Genomic DNA, 26,221 nt, shown 5'->3' with positions numbered 1-26,221 from the left:
TTAAAAGTAGAATCGTGCCCCCCAACCCTTTTTTTCGGTTTCTTGTAAGGCTCGGTGCCGTAACATGTGTTTTCAAAGCCGGCTGCCTGCTGCTTTATTCATGTAGGTATCAGTCTAGTTAGTGTGTGTGGAAAGGAGAAGTTGCCAGCAGAATTTGTCAAATTACAGTTTGACTGCATTTCTTCTAGTTTTGTTTTTTTCAAATTAAAATCGTTTGTGAAGTAAAAACATACTTTGGGATGTAGAAGTTGCTTTTGGGGTTTGCAGACTTTCACAGGTAGGGATGTCTTCTGAAAGCACTGTGTGAAGGTTTGGTATAATCCCAGGTGTGTGTGTGGGTGTGTGCTTTTTTTGTACTGTGTGTGTGTGTTGGCTGCAGGGGAGACAGTGCTGCCCCATTAATAAGGAGCCGGTCTGACAGCAGCCTGACAAGCTCCTGACAGACAACAGCCCAGCTTTGTGCTGAGTTACTAGAATATTCCTGGCATCTCTTGCTTGGGGTTAACTCCTGGGACACAAAAGCAACACTGAATCAATTTAGATTAAGTAGATTTGGAGATTTCTTTCTTTCTTCAAATATGATTTTCAGCTTGACAAACGACAGTCACTCAGCAGTATTAATGTGAAATATTTTCTCTTTATTGAATTGTCAGGGTCAGGCATTTGAGCCACATTGACAGAACAGATGAATGCTTACCTTTTCAAGCGCCCGAGGGATTATATAAGAGCTGCTTATATAGCTTGCCAGAAACCCAGCAGACAATGTAGCTGTAGAATTGAACCACACAGAAATCTACATTGTATGCCAGGTTCAGGACGAAAGCAAAGGTCTCTCCGAGGGCTTTTCAAATACACGTTGCTGCTTTTCCTTTGGAAAAATACGCTCCTTTAAATTTCTCTCACAGAACTTTAATATTTACAACCAAGGACATTTCATATTAAGAGAATCTTGCAGAGGCCAAGGAGAGAAGGCAAAATGAGTGAAAATTTAAAGAAGAATGACAGAGGAGGAAGGAGTGAAGAAAAAAAAAACAACACAAAAAAGCCTTGACAAGGGGCCCTTGTGGAGTTGTGACACAGAGAACATCCTGTCTGTGGGGTCACAGGATGGAGCCCCCCTGACATCGCAGCCAATGCGGGGACTGGAATGTGTCACTTAGCCAATAGGAAGAGGAACGAGCAAGCTTGACTGGGAAGTAGGCAGAACTGTCAGAGACCCAGTAGCCAGATGTAGCTGCTGATTGCTACACAGGATCTACACTGCCTACTGAGCAACTGACAGCAGCTAGAGAGGCGTGAACTGCGAAGGCTGGCCGGTTTAGTAGTGTCTGGGTGGGGAGACTCTGGACCCCATCTGAAGAAAGAGTGAAGAGAAACAGAAAATAGGTCCATTATGAACACATACAGATCTCAGGGACAGACCAATTATGTAAAACAACAAAAGGAAAATAAGAAAGAAGGAGAAGGTGTGAGTGCAAGATGCAAATATGTAGAAGCAAAGGAAAGAGCACGGGGGGCAGCAAACTGCAGAGACGAGATCAAGCGGGAGAAAATGAGGAGCCTGAGGGAGGGGAAGGATATAGGAGATAATCTGCTGACGAACATCTCCAAGCATGGCATTATCAGTTGCAGATTCCTGTCATTCTTTCCCATTAGCCCTGAGGCATGACAGACAGAGGCCACCGCCATGCCGACCCAACGCTGAGCCCTACGCATAAAGAGAGCGCTAACTCAGTCTTCATAAAACTGCAACCTAGATACATGTGATTGGAGGAGATGGGTAACCTGGAAGGAGACAGCGGGGCCGATCTTTCTCCCTTTATTTCGCTCTGCATACCTGAGGCCTCATGACTATATTGATCAAACATTCTCTGACCAGCTGATGGTCACTTGACTCCACTTTCTTTTTATTAAGGGAAATGTGCTGGCTTCTCTCTCCCCCTCTCTCTGCTCTGCCCCTCTTTCCTCCTCCTTCCTCGCATTCCAGCGTTCTGTCACCGTAAATGCTCTTTCTGTCATATGCGTCTTTACATTTCCCCCATCTTACTTTTCCTTGTTTCAGCACCTCATTTTTTTTTCACCATGCCAACTATGTCATATCGTTTGTCTCATCTTACCGTATAAGAGAAATTTCTCTGACAGCTCCCCAACTGAACTTACCTGTGAGCCTAAGGTTTAAAGTGCTAATACTGTTTGGGCTCCCTGCACTGAGGGATTTGAGGTAGGGAGAAGGGGAAGTGGCCTAGGGCTCTGTTCTTTTGACAATAGTGGCAAAGAAGCTGAGAGAGGAGGGGACAGTGGCGAAGACAGTGTTTGATGCAGATTTTTTTTTTAAAGAATGAATTTCTTACCTCTTGTGGGAATGGCTCGCGGTCATTTATCTGGGACAATCCATGCAAAATCAGCAAACCTGGAAAAAAAAGGAAAGTGATACTTAAGACTTCAGATGCTAATTTTAAGATGTAAAAAACAACAACAAATATAACAAAAGATGTCGTTTAGCATAAAATAAGGACAGGTGTGTGTTAAAGCTGTGCTAGTGCAGTGTCAACAGGTCCAGACTGGTGAGGCTCAGTAAGTTCACTGGGCTAAGAGGCAAAGTGATAAGGTCTATGTGTTATCGCTTCCCTTTTTTTCCACACTTTGGTGATGCTGCCACTGCGGCTAGGCAGAGAGGTCAAATGTACATAAGCCAATCAGCTTTTTCAATTTTTCAATCGAAAGCAACACATTGAATTGATGCTATATGGACATGCTTAGGAGGACAGAGGGTGAAGGCACACAGAGACAACAGAGGAAGTGAAACACCATCTCAGATAAGCCAGATTAACCGGGGTTTTCATCGAAGCGACACCAGCTCTCGGTTTTTAAACACACGTCTTGTGCATACTCAGATGCTACGGCGTTTGAGGAGCTAGACTGAAATAAAAGCAGCTGGACAATCTGATGCCTAATACTAGCCAGGAAATCCAGGAAAGCGAGCATGCGTCTGTAGTTCTTCCTCTAGAGAGGAGTGAAATGAGCAGTGATGCGGAGCGCTACAAAACTGCAAGAAAAAGTGGGGAAACGCAAGCAACGCAAGCGACAAGGGCGATTTGGACTAGAGGAAGAGGGGGTGAGCGCTAGGAGGCCTGGGGATGGGTGAGGTGGTTCGAGGAGGGGCGAGGCCAGGCGTGCCATTCCATTCCTGCCTGCGCTGGCCTATTCTATTCCTAGAGTGTGGTATATGGCAGTTGATGTGGCTTTCGTCTTAGCTGCCTTGAAGATGACTGGGCCTTTACCACATCCACATTCACACACAGACACACACACATGCTCGAAACACATTCACAAAGTGGCAAATGTGTTCACATATACACCATGTAGTACACACAGATGTATACACACTCACACACACACACACACACACACACACACACACACAAAGAGGAACTGAATCATTACCCTGCTTTAGCCTCAAAGTAGGGGGTGACCACTGTACAAGTATGTGTGTGTATTCTGTGCAAGCACGAGAGTTGCAGTTCTACAGTGAGCGACACTGGTTCACTGGTAGTGTGCATGTGCTCGTGCTGTTGCTCAAGTATGTGTGGGCATGTGTGTGTGGGTGGGTGTGTAGGATGTGTGAGCTGGGTGTGGATGCATTCCCTCCCTCGCTCGCTCTCTCTTGCTCTTTCTGCGCGTGTGTGCGTGTGCAATACGTCCAGCACTCCATCTTTAAAGTCCCCTACTGTTCCAGCGCTGGGCTTATTATCTACAGTTGCTCTTCCAACAAAAACAAAATAACAAATCCAGAAAAAAAAACAGCCTGGAACTGTATCAGTTTATTTTTGAATACTAAGATTTGGATAGAAAAATTGATGGTAGAGAAAATTGGACTTTAGAAGCGCAAGCACATATTTAACTTTTTCTCACTGAAGCTGTCAGTGCTAGAAGAGAATTGGTGGACACTGTCTTCTTGCAGGAACTTTTGCACAGACTAAAATTCAAGAGTTTAGATTAAAATTTTTTTAAAAAAGCAAAAAAACAAACAAAAACAGTCCACTTAATCTTTTAACGTCCATCAGGTCACCCGCAAACCATTGAGCATTAAGGGTTCTAGGTCGCTTTTAGTTGCACAGCAAATGCACACGATTTCAGAAACTAGTTTTTGTTAAGTTTTTGTTTTTCAAAAGTCTCCTACATGGATTTCAGCCCTCTACTCCATCTGTTATTATTCCATCTGCGTATGCCAAAATAGGTGAAAATCCATCATTCGAACTTAAGTGTAACTCTACCCCAAACAGACTGCTGACAACCTGGTGAGTGTGAAGAAGTTCATACTTAGCTTGTTCCCATACAGCCTCGGCAATTTCGCTGGGTTCACAAAGTGAACATTGCACCAATCACTTTGCTTTCACTCACACAAAGAGATGCTTAGACTACAAGATGAGACGAGCCTGAAATGCAGTGCTCACCAACTGCTTGCCACCAATTAAGCAGCCGTTCCATGAGGCCTGCTGCCAATCAGATATTAGTTCTCAGCTCCCCAGATTTCAATATACCCCAGCCTGACAGTCTAATTGGTTATGATGGGGGAGTGAGAGCTTCCAACCAAAGAGAGGAAGCCAGTAGATCATATTCGGTGGCGGCAGAGGTTATGGAAGCTCTGTCTTTGCTGCTACCTCTGTTCGCCATCCAAAGTCATTCCCTGTTCCAGAATATTCTCCTGCTATCCTGTATCCACGCTGCTAAAGTCACTTTCCCCGCCACCCTTTCCTTTCCCTCCCTCTCACTTTCTATCCTTATTATAAATTGTAAAGATAAAACAGGCCTTTACTTGTAAAGCTATCCCAAATGGTTCCTTTGAGTGCTGCTAGGTGGCTGTCGGTCGAGTTACACACTGAATCCAGACCTTTAGACTGAACAGCCAAAGAACCTCTCCAGAGGGAGCCCCAGCCTCAAATATACAGCTTGTACCCCAAACCCAGGCTCAGCCCCCCGACCTACAGAGAGGGATGTCTGCAAGCTCTTCGAGGGGGCTGGACTGATGGGAAAGACCTGGCGAGATGACCAAGGAAAGCTAACTACCTCCTCGAGCTGCTTTATGAAGGTTTGGCAAATGTGCAGGGAGCACAGAAAGAAGGGAGCCGAAAGGAAAGGAAGGGAAAAGGAAAAAAGTATAGAGAAGGAATGGAATGGATGAAAGGTGTCCCATTGTCCAAAATCAGTGTGAGGGTACTTTGCTTTGTCGGGTCACAGGGTTTAAACAGGACCAGCGCTAAACCCTGGCAAACATAGCCATAAATCTGCTTCATTAGTGCCAACATAAGGCAAAGCAGAGGCTATAATGTAATAATGTAAGCTCTGTCTGCAAGAGGCACAACCCAGCTACTGATACCTTCACTACCTCCACCCTGAATACTAACGCACGTCTTGACAAATAGCCCAAAGAGACTGAAGGTAGGTAAGTCAGTTGTGGAAAGTTTGATTTTTAGCAAATAATCAGAAAGTCTGGATGTTGTTGTTGGGAAAACTGTTGAGCCCACTGTGTGTCTTCTTTTAATCAAGAGTTTCACTCTTACTTTAATAATCCTGCTGATACACAGGGATTTCATTCTGCTCTCTTGAGTGTTGTATGCAGCTTGTCTAATAGCAACATGACCACAGTTCCTTCTTGACGTCGTCCTACTGAAGCCACTTTGAATAATCAGCCAAGCTGAGTCATTGTGCTAACTGATTACCTTTGGAAAACAAAAGGAACACCTTAAAAACGCAGCTCTCTGGGCCTTGCCCATTGATCCTGGTTTTCCATGACGTGCATCCGTCTCTACAGCCTCTACAGCACGCACACTCACATTGCGACTTATTGGAATTCAGTGAGGCCCAGGTAGGGGAAGCTTTGCCCATATATGTGCAAAGGAGGAACCAGGCCAGGTGTGTGTGGTTAGTACACGTTGGAACGTTCTTGAACACACACACACACACAAAAGAAATGCACACAAGACGTATGCAAACACACAAAATCTCTAACGGGCTTTTTCTGTTGTGCATGCACACACAGTGCTTTGAGCCCTGCGACATCTAAGTTATCTAGCTAAGCTCTTAACGCTACAATCTGCCTGTGAATGACAGACTTGTGTAAGTGAGCTGTTGATGTATAAACAAAGACAAGTCATGCAAAAAGGAAAGTAGGGAAAAGAAAAAGGAGAAATGAGTCAAGTCATAGTTAAGATTGTTCTTGCGCCGCTTAACCCAGTTTCAGTTACATAACTCCTGTCAGTGTTGGAATAACTACGGTATGTCACAACGCCTCACTTCCCGATGCCAGCCACTATGAATGCAGTTCAAAGTAAAGCCTGCCACAGGTGACTTAAGTCCTAAGTTCCTCCAGCCATCTGCCACCTGTCATTATGCGGTCCACGTTTGCCCCCTCCACTCAACGTCACGAGCACATTGTTCATGACATTAAGTGTAGCTGTTATATCGTTTTGTTGTCAAATTGAGTGTGGTGGAATAAACAGAAAAGCTGCTTTTATCACTACCATGTAGATATGTGACCATTCCACAGCAGTTTGTCAGGATGACACCTTTCTAATTAACCTAACCTGCTTGCTTGAGGTCCTTTTCAGTACATTAAAAACAGAATTCTTCCATTTAAAACTCACAAAGAATAAATATTTGGTATTAAAAAAATTCCTGCATGTTTATCTTTGACCATAAACCTTTATTTTTATATATTTTATTTCCACTAGTTAATAACCAAATAAAAGTAATATAAAAATAAACTAATTGGTATTAGCTCTGCATCTCTACATTATGTCAAAAAAAGTAACACATGTCAATATATTCATTTTTTATGGGTTAAATCTGCTCAGCCAGTCATGGCCTTTTAAAAAGATTTAAATCTATTTAAAAATTGAAAGTTTAACCATTCTGTTGAATAGTTCAGTTTAGTTAGATTGACTGAGCTTTATAATGCTGCATCACTGCCAAGGTTGAAATTAGGTTCAGTTTGACTAAAAAATGAAAGGTTTGTAGATGACTCACGTTGCTGTTTTTTCAAGCCACTTTTATTTGGTTGTTAAATGGTTGTAATCCAATAGCCCCTAAAATGTCTACTCATGCCAGTAATACAGTCAGCAAATAAATGTATGATGCAGATGTAGATTTCTCGCCTTTTTTGTAACCAAATCTCAATGTTGCTTTGACATCTGAAAAATTATCTTAATCAACGTCTAAATAATCATAATAATAATAATCATAAAACTTAAGAAACTGCTACAACATGCCCTGGATTTGTATACGTGACAAAAATAAATGTGCTCTCCTTTTCTTATTATCCAAAAACTAAGTCATTTACGTTTGCCTATAGAAGCTGCAGAAAGGTGGTTGGCCTGAGATGGTTAGCTGCTTATTGCCAAGTAGCACAGAGCAGGGTTCACCATGTAGGCAGGGTGATAAGACAAAAGGGCAGATTCCATGCTAATCTGGACTTGGGAATTTAATCTTCCTCATCAAGATACCTGCGATGCATCTCGCCGCCAATCTCTTTTCTATCGTGCACTCGCGCCGGAAACGCTGCCCCGATAAGTGCCGACAGATCCTCGCGCACCAACGTGACAATTCCTTATCACCACTCCTCACTCTCTTTCTCTCCGTCTCCCTATCACACCTCCTGATAAACCATAAACTAAAGTGGGGACAGGAGGAGTGTAGGAACTGCAGTAAGCTCAAGGAGTGGCCATTATTGTGTCGCAGTAAAACAAAGGGTGTGCATGTCCGTCTGTAGGGTTGGCTGTTGGCAGGCACCGGCATGGTAACGTGGTTATGGTCCACACACACACACACACACACACACACACACACACACACACACACACACACACACACACACACACACACACACACACACAGACACAGAGGTCACCCTGATAAATTATTTTCCTGTTTGTTTCCTGAGAACGGCCTCTTACATTATCTCATCATCTTGATGAGATCGACAGATTGATAGCATGACTTCCTTTTTTGTTGAAATTCTTTAAGCGGAAATCTAAAAGTGTAGACGGTCACAAAATAAACCTTCGTCCCCGAAAGTGAGTCATGAGGGAGCATTATTACGTGTTAATGCTGGAAACTTTCCCTCTTATTACATGACAAGTAAGAGTAATGATAGCTGGAAGGAGCATTATGTTAGTCAGAGAGAGTGGGAGACAATTTGAAGAACAACAGCTGGGCAGAGAGCCACAACTCTTTAAAAAAAAAAAGAAGATGAAGAAAAGAAGAAAAAAGCCCACTGCTTCAAGACACACACCCCTCTGTTCAGATTGTGACTAAGCCCGCTTAGGCAAACACATGTCACCCACAACCACTAGCACTGATTCACACGACTCCTTAAAACACTCTCTCTGTGTCTTGCACAGACCAATACATATTTTGTATTGGTCTGTGTTACACATACATACATGCGGCGGCAGCGCTTTAAGAGGTGGTAACCAGGAGGGACAGCGGCGACAGCGTAGGGGAGAATGACTCCAGAGTGCCGGCTCTGCAGTCATCAGACGTCACTCCTTTGCAGCCAATCATGTCAGCTGCCTGCCATGTCCATTCATAAAGAAGCCACATGCTCGCTGTCCATGCTGTATGATATTTTATCCACACCCCACCTCCCGCTCCACCACCAACGCCACCGCTTCCACCTCCACCCCACCCCAGACGCTCAGTTCATTCATGCCTTCTGCTGCAGAGCAAAAGGACTGTGCTATCTGTGTCAGTTGAAGAGGGGAGGGGGGCACACACACACACACAGCGTGACTGAAACAGAGAGGAAGTGGTGCTTCTGTATTTAAAAATGGCCTATTGACCACAAAGACCTATTTTAATCACAAGACTTCATATCAGCGTTGCCTTCAACAGACTATGTCTGGTATATTACCGCAGCACTGATGATAGCACACACCATACATTTTGCTTCCCATCTAATCCTGGCTGTGCGACTGTAAGTCAGCCTCAGAGCAGAGTCAAACAAATCGGCTGTGTGACAGTGAATCAGCTCCTCTGTAACGCGATCGCAGCGCTGGGGACGCTCACGCTAGTGACCATTCAAACTCAGAGCAATTCGAGACAAGCTGAAGGTGACCAATCACCAGCTTCAAAACAAAACAAAATTGAACAGAAAGAAAAATCTGAGCACAACTTCACTACTTCAGGCTGTGTGAGAGTTTGCCGACAGCCTACAGACTGCTCTTCCTCTCCACCTATTAAGGATCTGGGAGCAGTTTCTCAACCTTAACTTGTAACATATGATATCCATCAACAGCAGCAGCAGCAGCAGCAGCTCCTCTACTTTCTGGGAATCTTTTCCCTTTCTTTTCTTTTTTCTTTCTTTTTTTCACTTACCCGTCTGGGTGAGAGTAGTGTTTCCTCCCAGCGCTGAGTTTGGAATGAGGGAACCCCCCCCACATACGCACACCCCTTCCCTCAACCTCCACTCGAATTTCTTCTTCTCTGGTGTCTTTTCTTTAAGTTTTTCCCAGTGTTTCTGGGCGTCCTCTCGCTCTGTCTATGCTTCAAAGAGGGATTCCGGGTTCCCTTTCACTTTGACTTTGCTTGGTCCAACAGAGAGTGAAAGAGAGAGAGAGGGAGGGAGAGACGATGTTGGGTAACGGTGTCTCACCCACGTCACTGCCCAGGACCGTGAGGGCAAGTGACATAAAGCTCGCCATAGCTCAGCTTCTGAGAGATTTCATCCTTACATGTCTCCTCATCTGTTTCCCTGTCTTTTTAGCCTCCTCCCGTTGCATTCTTCTGAGTGTAATCAGTAACAGGCTTAAAGTGACAGCAGCAGCACTGAAAAACCGGCTCTCTCACTCACACACAGAAGCACACACTTTCACGTACGCACAAAAAGACACACACACACACACACACACACAGACAGCTTGTGAGGCTCCCTCTGGGCTAAAGGTGCTTTCCCAGAGCTCTGGAGACACTACAGCCGTTAAACTCCCTCTAAGCCCCGCCAAAGTTGCACTATCACATGTTTCACAGCAGTCTATCTCTCTCTCTCTGTCTCTCTCACCTCCTTCCTTTTCTCTTACCCTTCACCCTCCCCTTCTCTCCCTCAACCCCTTGACTGACACTGTCGGACATACTCGCTCACACACACTCACAGGACTGCTGCTTCTCCCTCTCTTATACATAGCGTTTAGAGGGGGCTGAGCCTAAAGCAGTGTCCTGTTACAGCTCTCAATTGAGGTTAGGGAGAGGACATCCATTCAGAAAAAAGAGAGGAGGGAAGAAGGAGGGGGAGAGGGAGGAGGAAAAAAACTTAAGGGTAGCCTCTCTGTCTCTCTCCCTCGCTCTCTCTCTGTGTATGTGTGTGTGTGGTGGGGTCTTCAAAAGCAGGAAACTCCCCCGCTAGAGAGTTGAGACTTCTATTAAAAAAAAAAGGAAAAAAAGGACTGCTTCTCATATAGTGCTTTGTTACTCGAGCACTTTATACTACATGTATCAGTCAGTCATTCATACAAGCGCTTTTTACAATGCCAAAGTGCTCTCTGTCTAACTTTCACACTGGAGGCCATTCAGGTGATCGAACCTCCTGCACTACCTCCCGAGCCGTAGCCACCCTGAAATGAATATGAAATAAGGCAACACAAACAAAAACAACAGCTACAGTCTTTGTGACTTCCAGCCTACATTCTCCACCCATAAGGACATACACCCACATAAACAAATGCTATATATGCGCATCGTATCTCGACTGCTTCATGCGCCACATTTGAAGATGGAACTAACAGATGGGCTGCTGATTGAGACCACAAACAGAAAGTACCAGAGTTTACAGAACTGGACGGACTCATAAACAAGCGAGTAACCACATGTTGACCACAGCTACTAAGAAGAAAGTACCCAAGTTCACAGGTTAAAAAAAGAAAGAAAAAGAAAACAGGGGGCAGGAATGGATGATGACAGTTCCTGGGGAGACTGTGATATATTAATTTACAGGAGTCTTTGGCACCTTTTGTCCCCCTGATCTGAAACTTTTGACCTGAAGCTGCCCTCGACCTCAGTCAACCCCCCTTGGTTTCTACCTCCCTTCTTGGAGCTTGCTTTCTCACCTACATCCTGCTATTTTACCCCAACTTCTGCCAACCACACCTATGAACCATCACCACCCTGCCCCACCCTCAGCTTCCATCCTCCTCCTCCCTGCTCGTGTGTATGGGGTAAGAGTGGGCTGAATGGGAGTCTCGAACTGAAGGAATCACATAGTTGGTTTGTTACTCACACAGGAGGCCATGTGACTCACCAAAGGCCATGCTGCACCCATGCTACGCTCCCGTTACACATATTGTGGTACGGAAACACGCACACACGTTTTAGTGGAGCCGGATAAATGCTTTTGTCAGACCTCATTCATAACTATTTAAATAACCTCTGTGAGTCACATAACAAGTAGGGTTAAGTAATATTGACCTATATACACACATTTTGGTATTAAAGCCCTCAAGTGCAATCTCAGGGCAACTTGCAACCTATTGTTTTTTTGTATGTACAAGAATGCCACTGATTACCTGACCTGACTGTCCTGAGGAGGTAAAGCTCTATCACGTTATAAAAGAAGCTTAGGAAAGTTTCTCACCTCAGTGATGACGTGAGTGGGATCCCAGCTTCCTGTGAGCTGCGACAGCATCAGTTGGCTCTCCTGTTTGGGACACAATTGAACCTAGTATGAGGGATTGTTTGTGTATGTCTTGTTGTTTCGGTGCGTTCTCTTGTACACACATGTACACTGTATAATTTCATGCTACCTGCCCAGGAACTGTTGACGCAAGTCAGCATTAGTGCTTAAAAGATTTGGTTGTATATTTTTTTTAGAACAATGTCCATTAAAACACTGAGATTCGGTCAAATAAAAAAGAAGTTTTAAAGGGCTTATAAATAAAGCCTTCATGAGAAATATTATATAAGATTTTTTGTTTTTAGCCTAAATTTATAATTCTAGTGTTTACAAACTACATTTCCATCCAGTGTCTTTGGACCTCATGAGCTGACATCAAAGACATCATCGCATATAGCTCTGCTTGTCGCGCAGAGAGAGTGAGTGGGTGAAGGCTGAATAACAGCTCTCTCCGTGTGTGAATGGGTATCTGTATGCGCTTCGCTGTGTTCAACGGGTGCTGCTGAGCCTCGGCATCAGGCTGCACTCAAGCCAGGGATGACTCAGGGTGAGAGCGGCTAAATGACTCCAGACCTGCCGACAAACTGCGGCATGAATGTGCGCGGGTCGAGTCACCGGGGGGATTTAAATGGGAGCTCTGTGCGCTTGCCTGGTTTGTTTTTGTTTCGTTCTGTTTGAAATAGCTTTGTTAATTTTCTCTCGTGTATTCCTGTGTGGAGCTATTTCAGGTCGACCATTTGATATGATGTGCACTGTTACCTGCCAAAAGCAGCAATCTGACAGATTATTCCTGATCTTGTTATTCAGATGCTCTGCAAGCCAGCGACAATGAGTCATTGATTTCTTTTTTTCCCTTTCTTTTTTCCCTAACAAGTGGGTCATTTATAGTTAAAATGAAAAGAGTGCAACGGTCTGTCTTTAGCAAATGATGAATCTGCAATTATTGATCCTAAAAACAATTTATAAAACCAAAAAGGAGTCAGATAAACATGAGACTGAACATATTTTCTTCTAAATGATCTAATCAGAAAATATGAAGAAAACTGTTCTGTTTTGCGGTTAATTACCGTGTGAAAGACAGCAAATTAATTAGCGTGTGTGCTGATGAAATTCACATGATTTGAGTCTCAGTTTGACATTAAAGGGTTTCTCCTAAAGAGCAAAGTTTCTCAGTAACTAAGAGGTTTGCCATTTTAGAATGTGACTCAGTCTATTGTGGGCACAAAGTGAGCACCGCCTGCTCGCTTTCTCTGGGTGGATACAAGGGCGGAGATGTGTTTCAACACACATGCACAGCACAGGCGGGGGTCTTTCCTTCATGTAGTTACAGACACACACGTACCCCCCCCCCCACACACACACACACCCACACACACACACACACACACACACACACACACACACACACACACACACACACACACACACACACACACACACACACAATGGAGATTTCAGTGGAAAGGAAACTGGGGATTCCTAAGATTCCTGTGGACAAAAAGGTGTGAACTCAGGCGGCTGAGCAGCCTGGGAATTCTGCTGGGTTGACTTGAGAAGCAGTTAAATGGCTGACCAGAGTTAGTGGTGACACACAGACAGACAGAGATAAAGAAGAGCTGGAGAGATAGAGCGAAGGAATTCAAACAGCAGGAGAGAGACGAGAATGTGGAGAGAATGCAAAAGAAAATATTGAAATGGTAAAATGGGTCAGCAGGGCTGTGTCTTTACAAGTAACTATACCAGTGCTTAATGATTTACATGAAAAAAGTAACGCTGTTCTTCTGCAGTCAGATGTGAAACAGAGTAGTCAGAGAATAATGGCACAAGCAACATACAGAATTTTGCCTATTTCAAGAAAATCAAACAGTGTGTGTTTGTGTTTTCAATGGTTTTAAATACTTTCTTATCCACCTTGTCTTAGCTGCAGTGGCGTTTTATTCATCCTACCCAAGTAAACAGGGACAGAGAGATAGCAGTGATAGAGGTTGGGTGGGGGAGACACAAAGACCAGCAGTGAGAAGACCTACAGTAAGTTTCCACGGTGCTGCTCAGAGTAGTTTTAAGACATGACAGTTCAAAAAAAAGCTCACTTGTGGAAGATTTTCTTTCAGCTGGGTTGAAGTGAATAAACAGATTGGCTGTCCATAAAAAATAAATTAAAAAAAAAAAAAACGCTTAAAAAGAAAAAGTGAGCAGCAAATAAAAGCAAAAAACCCCAAACAAAACAGCTAGAAACTGTGTTTCAGAGAAGTAGGGAAAAGGTCAGCAAGACAAATAGAACGTGCAGCTAGATATTTCCACAGATGTGTCAGAACATTTAGAGAATGTCTCCAATGCCCCAAATTCTTGTGAGCAGTAAAAGTTCTTTCTCAAGTGACATTCCACATAGCCAGAGAAAGTTTGAATTATAAAAGCACAAACTCTCTCTCTCTCACACACACACACTATATCACAGATGCACCTGTCTGTGCCAAGACAGAAACTCCCAGCCATTGATAGACAAGAACAGACGTAACAGTGACGTCATCTCATTCACTAACCCGGCACACAAAGACACACCTCTGAAGAAACGCACACTTGCAACCAACCAAGGACAGGAGATGGAAATATGGCAATCAGACTCCCTACATAATGGAAATGCTGTGCTCCCTCAGACGCCAGCCTAGTGTAGCTGTGTGTGTGTTCTGCACTGACTATATTAGGCCCGTCAGTTTCTAGCATGGGGAGACGGCGAACACGCAGATACAACTGTGATGTCACGGTCACGTTGGAGAGGCATGACTCTACATCTTATCTCTCATCACGGTGCTTGTTCTGCATTGCTCTCCACTGCCCTGCAGTGACGCGCGTGTCTGTTTGTGTAAGTGTGCACGTGTCTGTGTGTGTGTGTGTGTGCGCGCGCGCACTTATTACCCTGTGATAACCCTGGGCGTTAGTGACACGCAGGGATCTCACAGCAGCTCTAGTGTCACACGAGCACCTCTGAGCTCAGGTGAAACATTTTGACAATACTTGAAATTTCCATTACTAGTGCAAGTCTCTGTAATTGCATCATACACGCATGCTTCTATTGTGACACAATGCATAACTATTAGGTTGAGCTATATAAAGTAATAGCTGCCATAACGATAGTGTTAGTAACATAGTATTAAAAACATGATTTTTGCTTATTTTTTTTAAACTTTAGATGATACTTTTTAAACATTTTATTTCCAAAGCAAATTCAGTTTGGAGCTCGTTGTATTTTACTTTGCATATTTTACATTAGTTCAGCCTGACAACCCCCCCCCCCCCCCAAGAAAGTCTATTTAAATTATGTTTATTTACATGCACTGCTCACATAAATGTACTCCATTAATAGTTCAGTGCTCATTTTTGACAGTTAAGACAACTCGAAAAAGAAAACACAGCAATGTTACGTTTTATTAAGTCAAAGATACTCATTTTAAGCTCCGCAGTCCATAGCAGGCCCACCAGAGATGGTTCCACCTCCGTTTAATATTATACACACTCTTTCAAATACAACATTTGGAAGTGCATGGAGCTAAAATCTAGTTGTGCCTATTGCACAGAATTAAATAATATTTACCTGTCTTATAGGCTTGTCCCTATTCTTGTATAAATTATTGTGGTTAATAGGTCAATTCATATGAAAACAAACAATCGTGCCCTCTGATGAATGAAGGCTGAGTATTTCTGCTTTGATTAAATGCAGTAATAACAGTTGCACTGACTGCAGTTTTCATGCTCTTGTAGTAAAATGCATAACGTGCCCGTGACAGCATGATCTGATTAGTGCAGAAATGCATTACTTACATATGCATGAATGTATGCCCGCCAGTATTGTGGTCCCTTTAACAGAACCCACTAATGCATAGCACTGACTCCCTCACTTACACTGCAAGACTTTCTCTCTCTATTCCACAACCGCACAGCGTGGGCTATACAAAGGCTGGGACGGTGCTGCAAGCTGGCCCACTCCCAGGATATAAGAGCAGTGAGCTCTGCCAAGGCGGTGAGGGGTCACACTGTGGAGAATGTGTGCATGTGTGCGTGTCAGAGGATGGCTATGTCACACATGAGCTCCCTCGCTTGGCGGGTGGCTGTCTGAACAGTGACACCAACAGTGCCCACATCTTGACGCTACAGTGCAGATAAAGCTCTTGTGAAACATTCCACCCCCCACTCCCACTGCTCCTACCAGCGTTTCCTGCTCTCACTTCCGTGTCCTTCCCTCCCATTCCTCGCCTGCCTTCCTTTTTCACCCGTCCACATCCCTCCAGCACTTCCCACCGCCTCATCGACTGCTGCTCCACACCCCTGGGCTGGTCCCATAGCTGGCCCACTTACTGGTCCTACACCCCAGACTGGTGGACTCCCTCTTGGCTTCCTGGAGAACCACCTTCTATTATCAGAACAACCGGCCCAGCCCAGAAACACCGCTGCTGAGTTCACTGGGACATTGTGGCCCTGAGAGTGGTGTCATGAAATCTCCTAAAATGGAACTACAACAATTTCAGGTGTGTTTTCTGATTAAGGTGGAGAAGGAGAGTTAATTTGATTTTAATCTTATCAATTACTGATGTCAAGTATGTGAAGCTAGCAATGACACTTGCTTCAGCTTTTCTTAATAAACATAATATTGAGATGCAAGTTTCACATTTAGAAAGACAGTTTACAGAATAGTAGGATGACAAACCTATTTCTTTGTATTCATTTCAGTTTTGTTTTTATAGCAAAACAACAGTCATCTCAAGGTGTTTCACACTGTACCGTAAAGACTCTACAATATCCCCTATGTGCAAGCATTTGGCAACAGTGGGGCAGAAGAACTGCCTTTTGACAGGATGAGACGCAGCTAGGCTGAGGGACACTCAGCCATCTGCTGTGACTGGGTTTTGGTGTGAAGGGAAAAATATGACAGAAAATGAAAAATTCAGAGACAACTAACAAGTCCCCTTAGTGAGTCATTAGTTCATTGACACAAAAGCATGATTTTAAAACTTAAAAAAAAATTATGTATCTGATGAAGCATGAATACCAAACACTACTCTACATCTAGAAATATTTCCTACCCTACACAAGAATTTGTTCCATCAGATACAATATTTATTCTCATTCTTAGAGATATTGAGGATGACTGCAGTTTTCAGCTACCTGTATTAGGCTACTTAACCCCTAAAAAAGCATGAAGAATCTCCTCTAAGCTATTTTTTTTTACCACAGTATTTACAGGCTAATCATGCTCCTGTACACATGAAGAAGATTTACACATCAAACCTCGCATTTTCCTTTAAACAGCAGCTCTACTTGCAGGATGAACGGAGAGCATTCATGAATGATCCTGCAGTGAGTAAATAACTTGTGATCTGCAATGCAGGCTACACTCCTGTGAGCTTCACACTAGAAAGTTTATTAACCTGGCAAAAAGCACCAGAGACAAACGCTCCCTGTTGCTTCTGACTAATGGACTATGCATATGCATAGTGTGGAATGGGAGTGTGTCATTCACAGAAGATTAAATGGACATGCAGCATGGAGCTTTGTTTTCTCAGCAGACAGAGTGAGAAAGAGCAAGTGGTTCCAGCAGATGGGGCTGGGCCTGATACCGCCATCTGTCTCAGAAGTGCAAGAAAATGCATAAGCAGGCTGAGACTGTGGTATTCAGAGCTGTTCTGTGGAAATACACGAAGGTCTAAAAGGTCTAAAAATACAGAAGTGGTCTGCAGAGCCACTCTTTGATCTAAGTTTAACATTAGAAATTCACATCAGTAAAATAAAGAACCAACAAAGATGCATGCAACATCTTTGTGTCCCCTGCCTTCTCCTGTAGCTCCTGACCATGTTTTGAGGAGCCGTCAGCCCCACTGAAATTGTAATTTACTCCATCTTCTCAATACCTTCAGAGCCTTCTCCCACCACTGCCTTCTGTCCTATGTGTAATCCCAGCAGTTACTTCTCCCGGGACTTGTAGACTCCTCGTAATAAACTTAACAGTTTCTTCAAAACGCTGGCAGGGAGAGGACTCTTGCCCGTGTGCTTCTTCCCTCAGCGCTCTCTTGTCTAGGGGCTCAGCAGCAGGCTGACTCACAGCCCCAGCCCACTCTTACCTCCCACTCTTCCCTCCCACTCAGCCCCAGCCGTACCCCAGCGTGGGAGGCAGTGCAGCCCAGGACCAGAGCCTCCGGCTGGGCACACACGCACACAAACACACACACACACACACACACACATAGCCACCATGGGCCCACGGCTCTGGAGCTTTGGCTTCCATTCCCCATCACCCACACAGAAACAAAAACATGCACACACACAAAACCCACATGCAGTACCTACAGTGATTTTTCGATCACTTCTTTAATGATGTCATGTGCCTCACATCTGAAGAGAGCAAAGGCAGGGGAAACACGTGGGAGTGTGTGGGCCGTGCATGCTGCATGTGTGTGTTTGAATCTTTTGCCAGTTTTATATCAAATACACTACATTTAAAAAAAATGTTGACATCTACTGTTGCCTACTGTACGTAAAGAGCTTTTAACACAGCTGAGCTCAGTAGGTTGTAGTTATTTATAAATTGCAGCTACAGGGGGGGATTTGGATTGTGAGAGTGATGAGGTCTCCTTAGATATAGTAGATGGATTGGGAAAGGTAAGATTTCAAGAGAAAAGACTGATGCAACATTTTGATCTAAAGCTCGCAACGATGCGTGCAGTGCAAGGTGCATTAACAAAAACTTCAAATGGAACCTGGTTTGCTGCCGCTTTTCCATTTGAGAAATGAATTCAAGCTATTTCTGCATCAGTGAAAAATCACAGAAAATGTGTGATTCTTACCAGCAGGACAGGAGCCATGGATTGCAGGTCTTTGCTGCCTTTTCACAGATGTGCATCGTGAAGAGCTCGAGCTGTGAAAAACGGGTGGCAGAGGAGCATGTCACTCACATCATACGGAGCCTTTTCAAATATTCTTATCACTGACACCTTTATCAAACAGAAAATTTTTGAGGAAGGAAAAAAAATAAGATATTTTACGAAATTGATAGACTTGCACAATGTCACACATCGTAGGATGCTTGTACTGTGAATAATATTCAGAAAGGGCCAGATTGCTCATTAGAATATCTCACATTTGTGTGTGGGCGAGCTTTTAGCAGTCCATCTCCCTCTAGTCCCCAGCACTGTTCCAGAAACACTGATTTGTGTCCAATACCAACCGGGATCCTAACCTCAGTCTGTCCGTTAAAAAAGTAAATCGATGCACCAACTTCTGTCAAAGTTTCAAGTACAGTACATGGCATATGCTATCAGCTTTCAGATTATACACTCCGACTGTGTATAATCAGATAAATCTCAGTCTCCTCCAATACTGTCACTAATGCTTATTTTCTCTTAAGGGTGAAGTCACATTTGTGGCATGTTATGTTTGATATGAGCAGGGTTGCAGAGGCAGTCTATGCATTTTGGTTCTCTACTTTCTGTACTGACTAAACAACAGATACAGCTGATGGAGGATCAGGAGGCAGGGACAACCTGTTGCGCATGACTGCGCTCCTCATGGCAAAATGAAAATCACTTAGACTACTGCAAAGCTCCCACGAAGTCCTAAATCTGATGGACTCCGAGTAGACTGAGGAGCAAGTTTTGATCAAAAGTTTGTTTGTTTGTTTTTAAAAAGCTTCCAATTCTGCAAACTCCTCTGAAATTCTGTTTAACGTGCTTATTATCAATTCTGGAAAAAGAAAAACGAGACACTAAACGTGCAAAACAATATTAAGCTTTTAAAGAAAATACAAAATTTGAAATTGATATTAACGGCCAGAGTTAATACATTAATAACCACAGAGATCCAACTGCACGTGTCACAAGTGCCCCCTGTTGGATACAGCAACACTCTTTCTAAAACTAACGGAGCATGGTTTCAATTATAGTCCTCTAAAGAAAGAACAATAAAATCAAAGAGAAAAATGTGAATAATTCGAACAGACAATCTAATTCACTTTAAAAAAACTCAAGTCCCTTCACGCCCGATTACTGTGATATTGGCATTAACAAACACATCAAACACACCATTCAGAGATTTCTTAGAAAGCCAGTGCACTCACAATAGACCGCTCACTCTCTCTGCTCACGCCACATGCATCTCTCTCTCTCTCTGCGCCCCTCGTCTATCCCGAAGTCACGGGTCTCCCCCGGGGTAAACGCATTCCAACACACAAGAATTTCCTCCAGCCCTCAACTCACGCCCCCCTCCTCTTTTCTTTTCTTTCTCCCTCTCTCACACGCGCGCGCACAAACACGTAAACGCGGGCGTGAAGTAATAGCGCTCGCACAAGAGGCCTTGCCAGAGAAGACCACACACTGTTGCAATGCCATGTTCAAGTCTCGCCGCATGTAAACAGTGCCAGCCCTAATAGAACTTCTACACCACACTGACAAAGTCAAAGCACACATTTTTAAATATTTAAGTCTATGAATAAAATAGCCCTCTTCATTTTCTTATTCACTACTGTTTTTTGGCACTGATAATAATAATACTAATATTAATACTACTACTAATAATAATAATAATAATAATAACAATAATAACAATAATGATAACTGAAATTGTAAATTCTTATCATCAAACTGCGGTACCTGTGTGTATTCGTCTGTGTTGCAGATCAGCTGAAGCTAAAAAAGAAGAAAAGAAAAAAAAAAATGAGCCCAGTTTGCAGACACCTTCCTCGAGCGCAGCGCTCCGGGATCTATCCGTTGCGCGTACGAGAGCACGCGAGAAGCAGAAGCTGAAACAACACATCACCGAGGGCTGAGCGCAATAAAAAGAAAGAAAAGAAAGAAAAAGTGCTGGTGGAACAAGCGGAGACAACCGCAGATATATGCGGGAGGAAAGGAGGAGGATCGATTTATCACGTCTCTCGCATTTTGTGCCGTGGTAATACACCGCTCTATTACTCATCTGACGTGAGAGTCCCTTCTCTCTCTCTCTTTCTCTCTCTGTTTTATCTGTGTGCCTGCCCGCCTGCCTGCGGGCCTTTACAGCGGATCGCTCGGAAATGCCACTGACTGGTTCTTGTTGCCTCGAACTGGAGGCTGGCTACCCCCCGAAAAAACAACAATCAGTCACATCAGTCGGCCACAGCTCGGTCCCCGCGTCGACCTCAGCCCGCGAGAAATCCCCCCCTCCTCCCGTTGCCCTCCCCTTGAGCTCCGGGGACTGTCCCCTGCTCGACCGCGGAGACTAATATCAGGATAGTGATGCCACTGTCAGTGACACACCTAAGAGAGAGAAAAACACCTGCACACAGAGAACAGAAGTGAAAAACGAAGAGGGGAAGGCAGAGAAAATTTCTACATTTCTATGTGATTTCAGCACCTAATTTCAAACTCCAACAAACCAGTAAACGCCACTCAGCTGCAGATAGTAAAGAATTTCTTTTAAATATCAAAAGCTCCAAAGCGATGAGGACATTCCTCCGGTTTTCCCTGCAACTAAATCAGGAGACGAGATGCTGCAAAATATGCTAAACAAACCTCAGGTTTCCAGTAATAAATTAGGAGCTCTAAACATTTCCTTTAGGAGTAGATAGTACATTTTTCCTCCTGCTGTGTGCAGTGGCTTTCCAGAGTCGGGTGGGGGGTCATCTAGGAAGAAAACGGTCCTTTGCAAGCTGAGCGCACAAGGTGAATTTCACTTAAAACAGATTTCACTCCTCTGCACAAGCATACATGCAATGCTAATGTTTTTGTGGGAACCCCTGTGTTATTGTGCCAGGTCCAAATAGCTCTGCACAGACATTTAATGATGATCACAGCTTAGCATCATCTTTTTAAAAAGAAAAAACCTTTAAATATCAACTCTCTCCTGTTCAATTTTTTAAAACTCTTAACTACTCCAAAAAAAAAAAAAAAAAAAGACAGGCTGAACAGCAAGCAGTCACATTTAACAGTTTTACCAATGAGCTGAAGGATTCTTACAGTTCTGCAGTTCTGCGACTGTTTCATTTAGCAGCTCAGCTCCCCACAAGCGCTCAGTCAGAGCGTGAAAACATTTCAGAGATAACAAGTTGACTGAGAGCTGTCTCTCTGTATCTTTCACTGGGGAAACACACCTGCAGTGGGATTGTACCTGCACTGTTTAATGTATGCGTCTGCATTTGTATAAATTTCCTATGAAATATGTGATATGATGTGTTCTTGCTCACCTGCTCCCTCCCCCCGTTTTGCTCTTGCAGGCTGTCTCATCACTCTCACTTTGAGAGTGAGAGTGATTTCTTTTGTTTTGTTTTTTTTTGTGACAGCGATCTGGGAAATTAACAAATGTTTTTGCTGCTTGTTTCTCTTCAGTCCACCGGCGCATGGTTTTTGAGGAGCTATGAGGTCTCTGAACCACAATGACAATATCACCGCCGGTATGATGACGAGGGGTTCATATTGTGAAAATTCCCTGAATAAATTACTGTGCCCACTCTTTCTCTTATCTGGTTATGAGTGCAGTTATGACCTCAGTTTCTGGTATTCGGGATGGGTATTTCTTCAATGTAAACTTCCCAGAAATATTTCTGTGTTTGCAGGCTGTTGTTTTTTTCTGTAAGCCGTGTGACCAAATTAATTTAACCCTATGGCGCTTGGCAGGTCACCTCACACGGCTAAGGAGGACTTCATCTAGGATTTCACCTGATTGACGGAGGCAAAGAGGCAGCTTTTTCATACCTGACGGAGCTTTTGATGAGCTCTGCACTGTTAAGACTTGTGATTAACTGACTGAAACGATTATTTAGCAAACTAAGAAGGCGGGTAAAAATTGACTTGACGCTTTTAAATTTTATCATTTCACAATCCGATTTACTAGGGAATGTTTGGCAGTCACAGTTAGGCTAGATAAGCATGAAATCTGAGGAATTTGAATTGGTTTTGCTCACAGAACAGATTCAGTAAATTAATGGTAAACAGTTAAATAAAGGTGCATTTTGCAGTGACCTCAAACTGCTATTGCAGGGTGTGCAAAGACTGCAGCGACTGGGGATAATCCCACACTTTCCCCCTTCATGTTTCTCAGCAAGAGGACCCGGGCTTTCGATTCTGCGTGTATACTGATCTGACTCGGAGTGAGCAATATTGATTCCAGTTCTGTACAAATGCGACCCTGTCACCTCGCCCTTCCCTTTCCTCCTCCCCGACACACGTCATATAATGTCTATAGTGCACCAGTACATCAGAGGCAGGAGGTGCGGGGAAAGGAGGGGGTTGACCTGTAATGTTCATTGAACTCCAGTCCCCTTTTTTCTGTCTGCCCAAACCTGAACAGCAAACACCTGATGAAATCTCAACTTGGGAGATACCGAGCCGACTTTGAAGTCGCAGATAAACACTTTCGCAAGGCATGTTTATGTGTCGCAGACTTTGATAATCTTTACTTCATGATGTCAACAGAACAAGTTGAAACCGCAGTGTCTCTGGAGACTCAAGAAACTGCAAAAAAACACCCCTAAAACTTCTAATTGATATAATTGCTGGAAATGTCATAAAGTGTTGGCATTTTGGCGGAAATCTCTGCATTCTTTCCGTCGCTATTGTCCTTCACAAAGTGGCACGTCAGAGTTAAAATGCCTTATCTCGATTGCTATAACGCTAATCCATTCTCAAGACTCGGCCAATTGGTGTTTTATGAGCCCATTCAACAGTTTAGTCCCGGGTTGATGTTTTACACATGAAGCCTTCAAAGAAGCGGTGTTGCTTTGTCATACTTGAAGAATTTGTCACTCACAGAACTCCCTTTGAGCTATCGGCGGCTTTTAAAAGAATTCAGTACAGCGTTACCATTGAAGTGACTGGCATACCGCAGCTCCAGTACCTCCACCAGTGTGTTTCAGCACTGGTATTTTGGCTCCCAGGTTCATTGTGTATATGAAGGCAGAGGTGTGTTTTCACCGTCTCCTCCCTGGGAATTCCCCTCTGTTCCAGACTCTAACAGTTTGTTGGAGCCGCAGCTGTACATATGTGTATGTGTGTGTGTGTGTCAGGATGTATACACATTTTAGAGCTCAGTTATTCACATTTCAGTGTGCATAGGCATGCAATAATGTAAGTGTGCATGCTTACAGTGTGTGCGTGCGTGTGTGTGTGTTTCCTCCCTGATTCCCAGGGTTCTGCCGAGTTAAACCCTCTTAAATGTCCCCCTGGCTTTTGTCCTCACGTTTCAGCTGAATTTCCCCGCATTCATCCCACCATTCAGACTCTGTGTGTTCGAGCGCTCTGGAATGCATTGGGTTTGACAGGCGCCTGAACTGTGTGTGTGTGTGTGCATGTGTGTAAATGAGCATACAACATAAAGAAAGGAAAGTTTTTTTTTCTTTCCCCTTTTCTTTCCTCCACCTCTTTCTGCGAAGGTGACTCGGAAACACACAATCACCTCACCTTTTGCACACACACGCGCCCGCAGCACTTTTCATCTTTCTACACACACACACTCAACACCCACACACACTTCGAGTCACATGTGCTCTCACTCAAAGAGAGCTCTGCACCCACTCACCCTGACACCCACACACCACCCACACACTCACGTGCACTGCCAAATAGCTCACTCTTTACCCTCCCACTCTATCCCCTCTACACCCACCCACCCACCACCATCACCACCACTGAGCACACGCATGTATTTTACACACATAAACACACGCACGCACACACACACAGTGCTGGGCATGCGCCTGATCTGGTTTCCTCTTTTGCTTTGCAAGCGACCCGCAGTGATAAAATAAACACAAATACGTGATAATCACATTCCAGGCATTTCTCTCCTGCCGGTGGGAAGTTTCAACTGGTTTTCTGCAAGAGTTGGTTTGTGTGAGAGTGTGTTGTGTGTGTGTGTGTGTGTGCAACCCCAGAGGAAAAAAAGGAGAAAGAAAATGAGAGAGAAAGAGAAGGAACAAAGAGATCTGGGGAGAAGTCTCACACATTCCTCACTCCTGCCAATATCCTACCAGTATTGTAGACCATCACACAGCTCAACATGCACACACACACACACACACACACACACACACACACACACACACACACACACACACACACACACACACACACACACGCACTCACTCGCACTTGCACACACACACTATGATAAAGCCAGATCTGAATAAAATCTCCCAATTTGCACTGCATCTGTGGTATCAGTCCAACACGAGCAATTCTTTTTACAAATCACAGCATGCAACACTGAACCAAAGGAAAAACTTGCACTGACAATGGCATCATCACATTAAAAAAAGAAGAAGAAAAAAAGCGGCACTGCATGGGATTCATAAAGGCAGAAAAAGAAGTGAAAACACACAAAATTCTTTTGAGCCCTGTGCCTCTGAATAGCAAGAAGAAAGCCATCCTACCTTGTGTTATTACTGATTTTTGTAGAAAGAGACAGAAGCAGAGAGGGAAAAAAAGAGGTTGTAAACGTGAGAATGGAGGACCTCCGTTGGAAGTAGTAGATATAGATAGGACCTACCTGAGCACATGGCCCACATGGCACGCACACTTCCTCAGTCAACACGCTTTGTTTCTCCTCCTCCTCCCCTCTCTGCTGCTACATGCTTCTCCTCCATCTGTCTGTCTCACTGAGCCTCTCTTCTTGTCTTTCTCCCCCTTCCCCTCTCTCTCTCGCTTTCTCGCTCTCTCTCACTGTCACTCTCACTCTCTCTCCCTCCCTCTCATGCTCCACAAACCCTCTCCTCTCACTGTGCTGCTCTCTTCAAACTTCTTCACTTCCCCCCCCCCAAAACAGCAGCAGCCCGTCCTTCGTTTTTCACCTTGCTCTTCTTCTCGGGCACCCAATAGAGTCATCCCTCTTTATGCGAGAAGTGAGAGTGATCCATGAAGGCAGGCTTAACTAGAATGTCACTCTCCTCCCCCCATTGTTGTTTGTGTGTGTTCGTATATACTGGATTTTATGTGTTGCTACCTTGCCAGTTATTCACCTCCACGCATATGTCTTCAAACATTTTTCTCACTTTCCTTATTAGTCCACCTTTCCTGTCTCATACTTTTGCATGGTTTACACGCAAACACACACACACACACACACACACACACACACACACACACACACACACACACACACACACACAATGGAGTCATATGTCAATTAACAAAGATGAATTACTGTGTGTCCGTGGTACTTTTTCTGCGAGTTCATTTCTCGCGCATATTCCTCTCACAAGATAACACCTGCATGTGTAATTTATTCAAGCAAGAAAATCTCGGCTGCAGATTGCGAGTGAGCGTGATGGAGGAAGGACAAATGGAGATTGAAAGACAAGGGAATAAAATTGGTAATACAAGCCAACAGAACCAAAACCAACCCCCCCCCCCCCCAAAAAAAAAACAAAACAAAAAAAAACCCTGACATGCATATCCTTGTGAGACCTCTTTGGGTATCATATGAAATCGGTGCACACATGTCGCTAGACTATGCATTTGGTTACGGATCCATAGCCCTTCTTTTTGAAGCATGGCGTTCAGATTTTAAACTAAATGTAATGCAATATTTGTTTTTGCTTGCTAAATG

General features: G+C 44.0%; 1 long non-coding RNA gene across 4 annotated transcripts; it reads right to left on the bottom strand.

Annotated features, from left to right (window-relative positions):
* Positions 1-617: 617 nt before the first annotated feature.
* Positions 618-25,604, bottom strand: LOC146371027 (uncharacterized). Of its 4 annotated transcripts, XR_014797130.1 has the most exons (5): positions 25,163-25,603; positions 18,496-18,566; positions 9,376-11,686; positions 2,352-2,410; positions 618-1,354 (listed from the first exon to the last, which is right to left on the bottom strand). It is a non-coding gene; the product is annotated as an uncharacterized LOC146371027 (long non-coding RNA). The 4 variants fall into 4 exon arrangements; XR_014797128.1 differs by having other exon boundaries at positions 2,352-11,686; positions 25,163-25,604; XR_014797129.1 differs by lacking the exon at positions 25,163-25,603 and adding an exon at positions 20,296-24,248 and having other exon boundaries at positions 2,352-11,686.
* Positions 25,605-26,221: the final 617 nt, after the last annotated feature.

This window comes from Perissodus microlepis, chromosome 16 (genome assembly GCF_051167445.1).
Source record: "Perissodus microlepis isolate ML-2025 ecotype Zambia chromosome 16, ASM5116744v1, whole genome shotgun sequence".
Lineage (NCBI taxonomy): Eukaryota > Metazoa > Chordata > Actinopteri > Cichliformes > Cichlidae > Perissodus > Perissodus microlepis.
This window is presented reverse-complemented; position numbering and strand designations above follow the sequence as displayed.